This window comes from Procambarus clarkii, chromosome 69 (assembly GCF_040958095.1).
Source record: "Procambarus clarkii isolate CNS0578487 chromosome 69, FALCON_Pclarkii_2.0, whole genome shotgun sequence".
Lineage (NCBI taxonomy): Eukaryota > Metazoa > Arthropoda > Malacostraca > Decapoda > Cambaridae > Procambarus > Procambarus clarkii.
The window spans coordinates 1,239,510-1,253,492 of NC_091218.1; positions in this window are offsets into that span (position 1 = coordinate 1,239,510).

A 13,983-nucleotide genomic window follows, 5' to 3' on the forward strand; every position below is an offset into this window, starting at 1 on the left:
GACCCGTAAATGGACCCATCATTGGCTCCATCATTGGACCCGTTAATGGACCCGTCATTGGCTCCATCATTGGACCCGTTAATGGACCCATCATTGGCTCCGTCATTGGACCCGTTAATGGACCCATCATTGGCTCCATCATTGGACTCGTTAATGTACCCATCATTGGCTCCATCATTGGACCCGTTAATGGACCCGTCGTTGGCTCTGTCGTTAGTGAAGATGGTAAGATAGCAGTGAAGATGACTGAAAGATTCTTAAAAACTCGTGCGTTCTTGATAATGGGCGGAGCTGTGGCAGGTTTCTTGATCATCAGCCGTTGGCTTCCTCACCACCCGCTAGATGATGAATGCAATGTGAAGGTAAGAGATTCCTCGAGTGGGGAAGAACCTGAAGCTTGTTCAAGTGGGGATAAACCGAAGCTTGTTCAAGTGGGGATGAAACCGAAGATTGTTCAAGTGGGGCTGAAACCGACTCTTGTTCAAGTGGGGATGAAACCGAAGCTTGTCTAGTGGGGATGAAACCGAAGCTTGTTCAAGTGGGATGAAACTGAAGCTTGTTCAAGTGGGGATGAAACGGAAGCTTGTTCAAGTGGGGATGAAACGGAAGCTTGTTCAAGTGGGGACGAAACGTTGACTTTCGACGAGGTTACATTCGATAATCAATTACTTATGCCGTAGTGGTTACGATTGTAGTGATGATTGGAGTGGTTACGATACCGATTGTAGTGATGGAGAAGATGAAGTTTGCCTGAGTGGAGACGAAACGGAAGCTTGTTCGAATGGGGAAGAAACTGATGAAACGTTGACTTTCGACGAGTTACATTCGATAATCAATTACTTATGTCGTAGTGGTTACGATTGTAGTGATGATTGTAGTGGTTACGATTGTAGTGATGGAGAAGATGAAGTTTGCTTGAGTGGAGACGAAACTGATGAAACGTTGACTTTCGACGAGTAACATTGGATATTCAATTACTTATGCCGTAGTAGTTACGATACCGATTGTAGTGATGGAGAAGATGAAGTTTGATTCGGTGGGGACGAAACTGATGAAACGTTGACTTTCAAGGACTTATAACTCTCTGATAGGACACTCTCCATCAATCCCGCACACATACGCAACTCACAATTATAACATGAAACAGTGCAAAACACTTAGCACTGTTACAATCTCTCCCCCTCCATACTCTCCCATTTAACCTCATGATCGCTGTCACCTTCTCCAACACTGCCACCAAAACTACCTTCTCCAACACCCGGGGTCAAATCCTATCACCAATTCAAGTTTACTATATTACCAGATGTTAGATATTGCATTATAATAATGGCCGACGGAACTGCATATATATATATATATATATATATATATATATATATATATATATATATATATATATATATATATATATATATATATATATATATATATATATATATAGATATATATATATATATATATATATATATATATATATATATATATATATATATATATATATATATATATCTTATACAGGTTTTACAAGAGTTACTAGCAAACACCAACTTTAGTATCCAAAAAATGAACGTATACGTAATGATGAAAATGTCCTTGATGTTTCTCGTGTTCACTTCTGGAATTTTCTTATTTCTTCATTTGAAAATTATGTTATGACGAGGGAAAAGATTTGGACCTGTCATTGGCTCAATCGTTGGACCCGTAAATGGACCCGTCATTGGCTCAATCGTTGGACCCGTAAATGGACCCATCATTGGCTCCATCATTGGACCCGTTAATGGACCCGTCATTGGCTCCATCATTGGACCCGTTAATGGACCCATCATTGGCTCCGTCATTGACCCGTTAATGGACCCATCATTGGACCCGTTAATGAACCCATCATTGGCTCCATCATTGGACCCGTTAATGGACCCGTCGTTGGCTCTGTCGTTAGTGAAGATGGTAAGATGGCGGTGAAGATGACTAAAAGATTCTTAAAAATTCGTGCGTTGTTGATAATGGGCGGAGCTGTAGCAGGTTTCTTGATCATCAGCCGTTGGCTTCCTCACCACCCACTAGATGATGAATGCAATGTGAAGGTAAGAGATTCCTCGAGTGGGGAAGAAACTGAAGCTTGTTCAAGTGGGGATGAAACCGAAGCTTGTTCAAGTGGGGATGAAACCGAAGCTTGTTCAAGTGGGAGGAAACCGAAGCTTGTTCAAGTGGGGATGAAACGGAAGCTTGTTCAAGTGGGGATGAAACGGAAGCTTGTTCAAGTGGGGATGAAACGGAAGCTTGTTCAAAATGGGGACGAAACGTTGACTTTCGACGAGTTACATTCGATAATCAATTACTTATGTCGTAGAGGTTACGATACCGATTGTAGTGATGGAGATGAAGTTTGCTTGAGTGCAGACGAAACGGAAGCTTGTTCGAGTGGTGAAGAAATTGACGAAACGTTGACTTTCGACGAGTTACATTCGTTAATCAATTACTTATGCCGTAGTGGTTACGATTGTAGTGATGATTGGAGTGGTTACGATACCGATTGTAGTGATGGAGAAGATAAAGTTTGCCTCAGTGGAGACGAAACGGAAGCTTGTCCGAATGGGGAAGAAACTGATGAAACGTTGACTTTCGAGGAGTTACATTCGATAATCAATTACTTATGTCGTAGTGGTTACGATTGTAGTGATGACTGTAGTGGTTACGATTGTAGTGATGGAGAAGATGAAGTTTGCTTGAGTGGAGACGAAACTGATGAAACGTTGACTTTCGACGAGTTACATTGGATATTCAATTACTTATGCCGTAGTAGTTACGATACGATTGTAGTGATGGAGAAGATGAAGTTTGATTGGGTGGGGACGAAACTGATGAAACGTTGACTTTCAAGGACTTATAACTCTCTGATAGGACACTCTCCATCAATCCCGCACACATACGCAACTCACAATTATAACATGAAACAGTGCAAAGCACTTAGCACTGTTACAATCTCTCCCACTCCAAACTCTCCCATTTAACCTCATGATCGCTGTCACCTTCTCCAACACTGCCACCAAAGCTACCTTCTCCAACCCCCGGGGTCAAATCCTATCACCAATTCCAAGTTTACTATATTACCAGATGTTAGATATTGCATTATAATAATGGCCGGCGGAACTGCATATATATATATATATATATATATTATATTATATATATTATATATATATATATATCTATATATATATATATATATATATATATATATATATATATATATATAGTATATATATATATTATATATAATATATATAATATATACATATATATATATATATATATATATATATATATATATATATATATATATATATATATAAATATACATATATATATATATATATATATACCATATATATATATATATACATATATATATCTATATATATATATATATATATATATATCTATATATATAGATATATATATATATATATATAAATATACATATTATACTATATATATATATACATATATATATATATATATATATATATATATATATATATATAGTATATGTATATATATATATATATATATATATATATAGATATATCTATATATATATATATATATATATATATATATATATATATATCTTATATAGGTATTACAAGAGTTACTAGCAAAACACCAACTTTAGTATTCACAAAATGAACGTATCCGTAATGATGAAAAATGTTATTGATGTTTCTCGTGGTCACTTCTGGAATTTTTTAATTTCTTCATTTGAAAATCATGTTTATGAGGGGGGAAAAGATTTGGACCTGTCATTGGCTCAATCGTTGGACCCGTAAATGGACCCGTCATTGGCTCAATCGTTTGGACCCGTAAATGGACCCATCATTGGCTCCATTATTGGACCCCGTTAATGGACCCGTCAATTGGCTCCATCATTGGACCCGTTAATGGACCCATCATTGGCTCCGTCCATTGGACCCGTTAATGGACCCATCATTGGCTCCATCATTGGACTCGTTAATGTACCCATCATTGGCTCCATCATTGGACCCGTTAATGGACCCGTCGTTGGCTCTGTCGTTAGTGAAGATGGTAAGATGGCAGTGAAGATGACTGAAAGATTCTTAAAAACTCGTGCGTTCTTGATAATGGGCGGAGCTGTGGCAGGTTTCTTGATCATCAGCCGTTGGCTTCCTCACCACCCGCTAGATTATGAATGCAATGTGAAGGTAAGAGATTCCTCGAGTGGGGAAGAAACTGAAGCTTGTTCAAGTGGGGATGAAACCGAAGCTTGTTCAAAGTGGGGATGAAACCGAAGCTTGTTCAAGTGGGGATGAAACCGACTCTTGTTCAAGTGGGGATGAAACCGAAGCTTGTTCTAGTGGGGATGAAACCGAAGCTTGTTCAAGTGAGGATGAAACTGAAGCTTGTTCAAGTGGGGATGAAACGGAAGCTTGTTCAAGTGGGATGAAACGGAAGCTTGTTCAAGTGGGGACGAAACGTTGACTTTCGACGAGTTACATTCGATAATCAATTACTTATGCCGTAGTGGTTACGATTGTTGTGATGATTGGAGTGGTTACGATACCGATTGTAGTGATGGAGAAGATGAAGTTTGCCTGAGTGGAGACGAAACGGAAGCTTGTTCGAATGGGGAAGAAACTGATGAAACGTTGACTTTCGACGAGTTTACATTCGATAATCAATTACTTATGTGGTAGTGGTTACGATTGTAGTGATGATTGTAGTGGTTACGATTGTAGTGATGGAGAAGATGAAGTTTGCTTGAGTGGAGACGAAACTGATGAAACGTTGACTTTCGACGAGTTACATTGGATATTCAATTACTTATGCCGTAGTAGTTACGATACCGATTGTAGTGATGGAGAAGATGAAGTTGATTGGTAGGGACGAAACTGATGAACGTTGACTTTCAAGGAGTTATAACTCTCTGATATGACACTCTCCGTCAATCCCGCACACATACGCAACTCACAATTATAACATGAAACAGTGCAAAAACACTTAGCACTGTTACAATCTCTCTCCCTCCAAACTCTCCCATTTCACCTCATGATCGCTGTCACCTTCTCCAACACTGCCACCAAGCTACCTTCTCCAACACCCGGGGTCAAATCCTATCACCAATTCCAAGTTTACTATATTACCAGATGTTAGATATTGCATTATAATAATGGCCGGCGGAACTCAATATATATATATATATATATATCTTATATAGGTATTACTCGAGTTACTAGCAAAACACCAACTTTAGTATCCAAAAAATGAACGTATCCGTAATGATGAAAATGTCCTTGATGTTTCTCGTGTTCACTTCTGGAATTTTCTTAATTTCTTCATTTGAAAATTATGTTTATGACGAGGGAAAAAGATTTGGACCTGTCATTGGCCAATCGTTGGACCCGTAATGGACCCGTCATTGGCTCAATCGTTGGACCCGTAAATGGACCATCATTGGCTCCATCATTGGACCCGTTAATGGACCCGTCATTGGCTCCATCATTGGACCCGTTAATGGACCCATCATTGGCTCCGTCATTGGACCCGTTAATGGACCCCATCATTGGACCCGTTAATGAACCCATCATTGGCTCCATCATTGGACCCGTTAATGGACCCGTCGTTGGCTCTGTCGTTAGTGAAGATGGTAAGATGGCGGTGAAGATGACTGAAAGATTCTTAAAAATTCGTGCGTTGTTGATAATGGGCGGAGCTGTAGCAGGTTTCTTGATCATCAGCCGTTGGCTTCCTCACCACCCGCTAGATGATGAATGCAATGTGAAGGTAAAGAGATTCCTCGAGTGGGGAAGAAACTGAAGCTTGTTCAAGTGGGGATGAAACCGATGCTTGTTCAAGTGGGGATGAAACCGAAGATTGTTCAAGTGGGGAGGAAACCGAAGCTTGTTCAAGTGGGGATGAAACCGAAGCTTGTTCAAGTGGGGATGAAACTGAAGCTTGTTCAAGTGGGGATGAAACCGAAGCTTGTTCAAGTGGGGATGAAGCTGAAGCTTGTTCAAGTGGGGATGAAACCGAAGCTTGTTCTAGGTGGGGATGAAAACCGAAGCTTGTTCAAGTGGGGGATGAAACTGAGCTTGTTCAAGTGGGGATGAAACGGAAGCTTGTTCAAGTGGGGAATGAAACGGAAGCTTGTTCAGGGGGGACGAAACGTTGACTTTCGACGAGTTACATTCGATAATCAATTACTTATGTCGTAGAGGTTACGATACCGATTGTAGTGATGGAGATGAAGTTGCTTGAGTGCAGACGAAACGGGAGCTTGTTCGAGTGGGGAAGAAACTGATGAAACGTTGACTTTCGACAAGTTACATTCGATAATCAATTACTTATGCCGACGTGGTTACGATTGTAGTGATGATTGGAGTGGTTACGATACCGATTGTAGTGATGGAGAAGATAAAGTTTGCCTGAGTGGAGACGAAACGGAAGCTTGTTCGAATGGGAAGAAACTAATGAAACGTTGACTTTCGACGAGTTACATTCGATAACCAATTACTTATGTCGTAGTGGTTACGATTGTAGTGATGATTGTAGTGGTTACGATTGTAGTGATGGAGAAGATGAAGTTTGCTTGAGTGGAGACGAAACTGATGAAACGTTGACTTTCGACGAGTTACATTGGATATTCAATTTACTTATGCCGTAGTAGTTACGATACCGATTGTAGTGATGGAGAAGATGAAGTTTGATTGGGTGGGACGAAACTGATGAAACGTTGACTTTCAAGGAGTTATAACTCTCTGATAGGACACTCTCCGTCAATCCCGCACACATACGCAACTCACAATTATAACATGAAACAGTGCAAAACACTTAGCACTGTTACAATCTCTCCCCCTCCAAACTCTCCATTTCACCTCATGATTGGTTGTCACCTTCTCCAACACTGCCACCAAAGCTACCTTCTCCAACACCCGGGGTCAAATCCTATCACCAATTCCAAGTTTTACTATATTACCAGATGTTAGATATTGCATTATAATAATGGCCGGCGGAACTCAATATATATATATATATATATATATATATATATATAATATTATATAGGTATTACTCGAGTTACTAGCAAAACATCAACTTTAGTATCCACAAAATGAACGTATCCGTAATGATGAAAATGTTCTTGATGTTTGCCGCGGTCACTTCTGGAATTTTTTTATTTTCTTCATTGAAAATCATGTTTATGACGAGGGAAAAGATTTGGACCTGTCATTGGCTCAATAGTTGGACCCGTAAATGGACCCGTCATTGGCTCAATCGTTGACCCGTAAATGGACCCATCATTGGCTCCATCATTGGGACCCGTTAATAGACCCGTCATTATCTCCATCATTGGACCCGTTAATGGACCCATCATTGGACCCGTTAATGAACCCATCATTGGCTCCATCATTGGACCCGTTAATGGACCCGTCGTTGGCTCTGTCGTTAGTGAAGATGGTAAGGATGGCGGTGAAGATGACTGAAAGATTCTTAAAAATTCGTGCGTGTTGATAATGGGCGGAGCTGTGGCAGGTTTCTTGATCATCAGCCGTTGGCTCCTCACCACCCGCTAGATGATCAATGCAATGTGAAGGTAAGAGATTCCTCGAGTGGGGAAGAAACTGAAGCTTGTTCAAGTGGGGATGAAACCGAAGCTTGTTCAAGTGGGGTTGAAACCGAAGCTTGTTCAAGTGGGATGAAACTGAAGCTTGTTCAAGTGGGGATGAAACGGAAGCTTGTTCAAGTGGGGATGAAACTGAAGCTAGTTCAAGTGGGGATGAAACCGAAGCTTATTCTAGTGGGGATGAAACCGAAGCTTGTTCAAGTGGGGATGAAACGGAAGCTTGTTCAAGTGGGGATGAAACGGAAGCTTGTTCAAGTGGGGATGATACGGAAGCTTGTTCAAGTGGGGACGAAACGTTGACTTTCGACGAGTTACATTCGATAATTAATTACTTATGTCGTAGAGGTTACGATACCGATTGTAGTGATGGAGATGAAGTTTGCTTGAGTGCAGACGAAACGGAAGCTTGTTCGAGTGGGGAAGAAATTGATGAAACGTTGACTTTCGACGAGTTACATTTGTGACGGTAACGCGTTGGTGTTCGGCTGTTCAAGCTAGGGGTATGGCCTCGTCACATAGTATTAAAAAAAATAGAAAATCTGGAACTTCGTCTGTGGTAAGGTAAGGATAAGACACACAAAACACAAGTAAAATTTTAACAATGAAATTTTAATTACGTTAAAGAAATAAAACATGAATAAAATGGTCAAACAAATTCGTATAATAAAATCAATCAATCAAAATAATAAGAATAATTAAATGACACAATGAAAAGTTACGTTAAGAAGTGCAATATACAAGTATATGAAAGGTGCTGGAATATTGGCTTTAAGCTATCACCTCTATACGTATCACCGTATACGTACGCTAAAGCTTACGTCTAGCAGGGAGAAGTGTTAACTGTGAAAGCACGGAACATTCTGAGGACTGAGGTCGTGGCAGCCCCAGACATCAAGTAGTATGGGGGGGTGGAGTGCAGTTGCAGCCCGACCGGCGACCAATCAGAGGAGCCGCATCAAGACGGGTAGTTTGGCGGTTTGAGTCTGAGCAGGTGTTCCTGGCTGCATACGTTTTGCGCTCTGGCAAACCTTGGAGATGTTGTTGTCGTGTTGGACATTTCTTCCATAGTAGTTTTATATAGTTGTATCGACGTAATTGTGGAGGGAAGAGCAGGCTCAATCTCTTGAAGGAGATTATTGTCACAACTCTCCCCCGAAGCCTGCGGTTCTGGAAGAAGTACGTCGTTATGTGGTGAGTAATGGATGGAGTCGCTTCTACTTCATAAACTCTGGAGAGGGCATCGGCTATGGTGTTGTCAGAACCCTTGATATAGCGGATCTCCAGGTTGAAATCTTGTAAATACAGAGCCCATCGTAGAAGACGCTGGTTGGTGAATTGGGCTTGATGTAGGAAGCGGAGAGGGTTGTGGTCTGAGAAGATGGTGGTAGACCTGGCGCCTTGTAGGTACGGAGCGAAGTGTTGGAGGTTCAGGACGATGGATAGTAGCTCCTTTTCAATAGTGCTGTAGTTCCTCTGGTGTGGTTTCAGTTTGTAGCTGTAGTAGCTGACAGGTAGAACCTCCTCGCCTCGTTGTTTCATCAGGACACCACCAACGCCGGTACCACTGGCGTCGACATGAAGGACGAAAGGCTTGGTGATATCTGGAGAGGCGAGAATGGGGTTAGAACAGAGGGAGGAATTGAGTTGTTCGAAAGCAACGGTTTGCTGCATGGTCCAATTATACCGTTGCTTGGGACTGGTTAATAGAATTAGAGGTGTGGGCGACTGTACTGAAATTCCTCACAAACCTACGGTAGTAGGAGGCAAGACCAAGGAAGCGCAGGAGCTGCTTCCTGGTGGTAGGCTGTGGATACTGTTGGATGGCTTGAGTGTGTGAGTCTAACGGAGCTATGCTGCCACTCCCAATAACATGACCCAGATAACGCACTTTACCTTTCGCGAAAAGTGGACTTGCCCAGGTTGATGGTGAGGCCGGCTGTCAGGAGCTTGGAGAACAGACGTCGCAGCTGGAGCAGATGTTCACTCCAGGTGTTGGAGGCTACGACGATATCGTCCAGGTAGGCGTAATGTGTTATCCAAGCCCTGGATGACACGGTTGACAGCTCTCTGAAAGGTGGCCGGGGCATTACATAGTCCGAAAGGAAGGCGTTCATATCTGAAAAGTCCAAAAGGAGTGATGAAGGCAGATATCTCTTTAGCTCGCTCCGTTAGACACACTTGATAGTACCCCTTAAGCAAGTCCACTTGGGACAAGTACTGGGCACTACCAATGGCATCAAGGATGTCATCTATCCTTGGCAAGGGGTAAGCATCCTTGACAGTCACATTGTTCAGTTTACGATAGTCGGTACATAACCGCACCTTACCTTGGGGTTTGGGCACCAAGATACAAGGTGAGGCCCAGGGGGACTCACAAGGTGTAGCCAGTCCATGATCCAAGAGGTACTGCACCTCAGCACGCATGGACTTCCTTCTTGCTCGGGCTGATTCGGTAGAAGGGTTGACGAATCGGCCGGGTGTCGGGGAGCAGTTGGATGTCGTGCTGGGTAACATTACACTCTTGGGGGTCATCTCGGAACAACTCTTGATGTTCTCTGAAGATCTTGACGAGAGGTGCACTATGATTATCCTGAAAGTATTTGGGAAGATCATTAAGGATTTCGGAATTAGAAAGCGCTGACTCCTTGTCAGTGCTTTCGGGAGGAGAAGCTGGAAGGTCTCACTGTGGATGTAGGGTTCTGTGAAGGTGGAATAGTTAATTAGGACAGTGGGAGGAGTACCATTATATTGCTTCAGGAGGTTGACGTGGCACAGCTGGGTCTTCCGCGCCTATCTGGAGTCTCTATTACGTAGTTGTTGTTATTCCTGCACTCTTTGACGCGGTAGGGTCCTGAAAACCTGTTTTTGGAAAGGTGAACCTGGGATAGGGAAATATGCAAGGACGAAGTCTCCCGGCTTGAATTTTCTTACTTTGCTGGTCTGGTCGTAATGAGTCTTCATTCTCTCCTGGGCTTTCAATAGATTATCATGGGCAAAGCGGTGGACTCTCTCTAGAATGTGTTGAAGGTTTTGAAGAAACTGGGGCACATTCTGATGTTCACTGAAGGTGGCATCTCTGAGAGAGTCTTGAAAGCCTTAAGGGGAGTACGGCACTTACGGCCGTAGAGCATCTCATAAGGAGATACTCCTAGGGACTCATTGGGGAGACTTCTGTAAATACACATTATAAGGTCAATCTGCTTATCCCAATCCTTCGAGGTTTCACTACAAAACTTTTTCAAGAGTGCTTTGATTGTCTGATGACTACGTTCAAGAGAACCCTGTGAAAGCAGGATGATAGGGGCTGGACAATACCTGTTTGATGTTGAACTCCTCCAGTGTCCTTTTGAAGAGATCACTGGTGAAGTTGGTACCACAGTCGCTCTGAATCTCCCTGGGAAATCCGTATTGAGTGAAGATCTTCAATAGATGTTTTATAACCGTAGCAGCCGTGATGTTCTTCACTGGAACTGCTATGGGAAATCTGGTGGTAGGACACAGGATGGTTAGGATGTAGGCGTTACCTGAACTGGTCCGAGGTAAAGGACCGACACCGTCTATTATGAGTCTGTGGAAAGGTTCCGCAGGCACCTGTATGGGAATCAGTGGCGCTCTGGGAATGGAGATGTTCGGTTTGCCTGCCATCTGACATGTATGACACTGTTTTACGTACTGTTTTGACGTTATTTACCATACCTGGCCAGTAGTAGTCTTGACGAATTCCATGGTAAGTCTTGTTGAAGCCGTAGTGGGAGAGTGCTCCGTGGGCCAGGTGTAGAATAGTGGGCCGCAGGCCGGTAGGAATCACAAGTTGTTCGATGTTGGCCCAATCGTCCTCCTCCTTCAGTTTACTGGGTCTATATCTGCGGTAGAGCAAAGTCGTTCTCTAGGAAGAACCCAGGAATACTGTCGGGTTGAGTCTCAGCCTGGAAAAACAATGGTGTTAAAGTAAGATCTTCCCTCTGCAACTTACGGAACTCCAACTTGGTCAGATGCGGGGGGAGTTTCTGAGGGTCTTGAGGGACAGCGGTAGCAGTAGAGTCAGCTGGCTGTGGACGTGCGGCTTGTGCACGGGTGGTCACGAGAACCGGAGGAGAAACTTCATCACTCTCTTGAACCTCTGCTGGAACATACTCTAGAAGAGGGTTACTTGGCACAGAGTTACACACCTGGGGTTTGTCCATGACGATCAGGTTGGTCGGTTGCAGGTCTTCTGCCAAGTCGTTGCCTAGGAGAAGTTGCACTCCAGGCATGGGAAAAGGCTTTTCCCTGACGGCGACTTGGACTTCCCCGTTCACGTAGGGACAATCCAGGTGGACTCTGGCGAGAGGGTATGGAGTGGTAGCAGTGAGGTCAGTGATGAAGACAGTTTCTCCGGTGTAGGTGATGTTGGGCACAGCCGACTTCAAGATGATCGATTGAAGAGCCGCTGTGTCCCTCAAGATCTTCAATTTGAAACGTCCCTCCGGATTTGAACCGTTGGCAGAGCAGTTCCAGTAAACAGGTGGTTACTGAAAAGAGAAAGATCATTAACATTAACACCAACATTCATCACAGGCTTACCGGACTTAGGAGGAGTTGGTTTGGGTTTTTGTTGGTCAGTGGTTCCCTTGTATTGAGACTTACCACACTTGTCTATGGTATGTCCATAGAGTCTACAATACTTGCAGTACAGTTGTGAACCAGCTTGATCGGGGCTCACTTTCTCGTAACTGTACCACGACTTCTTACTGGAGGATGGTTCGGGTGTCAGCCGGTGGATGAGGCTGTAAGTGTCAGCCGACTTAGCACACTTCAGGTAGTCGGTTTCTTCTTTATCTGCTAAGTAGAGGCGGACAGGAGGCGGCACACGTCTCAAGAATTCTTCAACAAGCATCAGGTTGACGAGTTCTGTAAAGTAAAGACATGTGCTGCTTCCAGCCATTTCATGAAATACCTCCGTTTCGTGTTAGCAAACTCGAGGAAGGTAGTGGTACTTGCCTTCAGGTGGTCACGGAATTTCCTTCTATAACTTTCTGTGGAAAGTAGGTAGGCGTCTAACACTGCTTGTTTCAGAGTCTGGTAGTCATTCTCAGACGCCAGAGTACTGAGTGTGACTGCCGCTCTACCTGTAAGATGGACTCTGAGAAGTGTGGCCCATTGGTCGACAGGCCAACTGAGTTGATTAGCAAGGGTTTCAAAGGTGGTAAAGAACACATCAACTTCTGCTTCTACAAAGGATGGCATTAACTTACTTGCATGTGATATATTAAAACTGACGGGAAGATTGGCAGTAGCTTGCTGGCGTTGAGTGAAGTGTGAAGTTTCCAAGGCGATTTCGCGTTGACGACACTCTAGAGCCAGAGTCGCTTGTTGCTTGTCATGTTCGCGTTGTATTTCCAACTCGCGTTGTTTGGTTTCAAGCTGTACTCGTTCACGTTCACGGAGTAATACGACCTCACGTTCGTGTTCTTCTCTCCTCAAGGCAGCTTCGCGTTCTTGTTCTTCTCTCCTCAAAGTAGTTTCACGTTCTCTGAGGGTGATTTCTCGTTCTTGTTCTTCTCTCCTCAAAGTAGTTTCACGTTCTTGTTCTTCCCTTCGTATGGCAGCTGCTTCTCTTTGCTGCTCACGTTCAATCTTGGCCAGCTCTAGTTTGAGTTTCAGCGTTGCCAAATCAGTTTTTTCTGCAATATAGTAAGTTTCATGAGTTTCAGAGTCTATCTTACCTTGCTCTAAATAGTAATCCAGCAACAGGTTGTGTAGGTCATTTTTGTTGGCTTGGTAGGGAACTTCTAGTTGATACTCATGTGCAAGAGTTTGTAATTCAGTCTTCTTGGCACGAGTTAAAGTCCCTATTTCACCTGCTGGATTTGCACGGAAAGCTTGGAGACGAAACATGGTGAAATTAGCAAATAAAGGTACACGAATATTCAATAGTGAATGTCAGAAACAGGACAACGTGGCAACTGATACCTATCCTGTGAGATCTTTAACAATTAAAGTTAAGTAAAAGATGTTAAATGATTAAATTAAATCAAGGGCGCAGGAAATCTTGTACCCGGTACTCATGTTAAGAGGATAATGGCAAGAAAATCCTACTAACAAATGAAACAGAGTTTCGAAAACAAATGAAACAGTTAAATGCCTCAAAAGTAAAATTGGTAGTCCAAGGATGTAGGCATACCTTGCCAAGTCTCTATAGGACATAAAGCAAGTTTTTCCTACTGAATTTAATATGATACTTACAGAATTAGCGAACTTTTGTGCTCTGAAAAGTAAGCTAATTCCCTACCGTTGTATGTATCATCATCTCTGACTGACGTGTAGGGGTGCGAGGTGTCAACTGGTGACGAGAACTGCTGCTG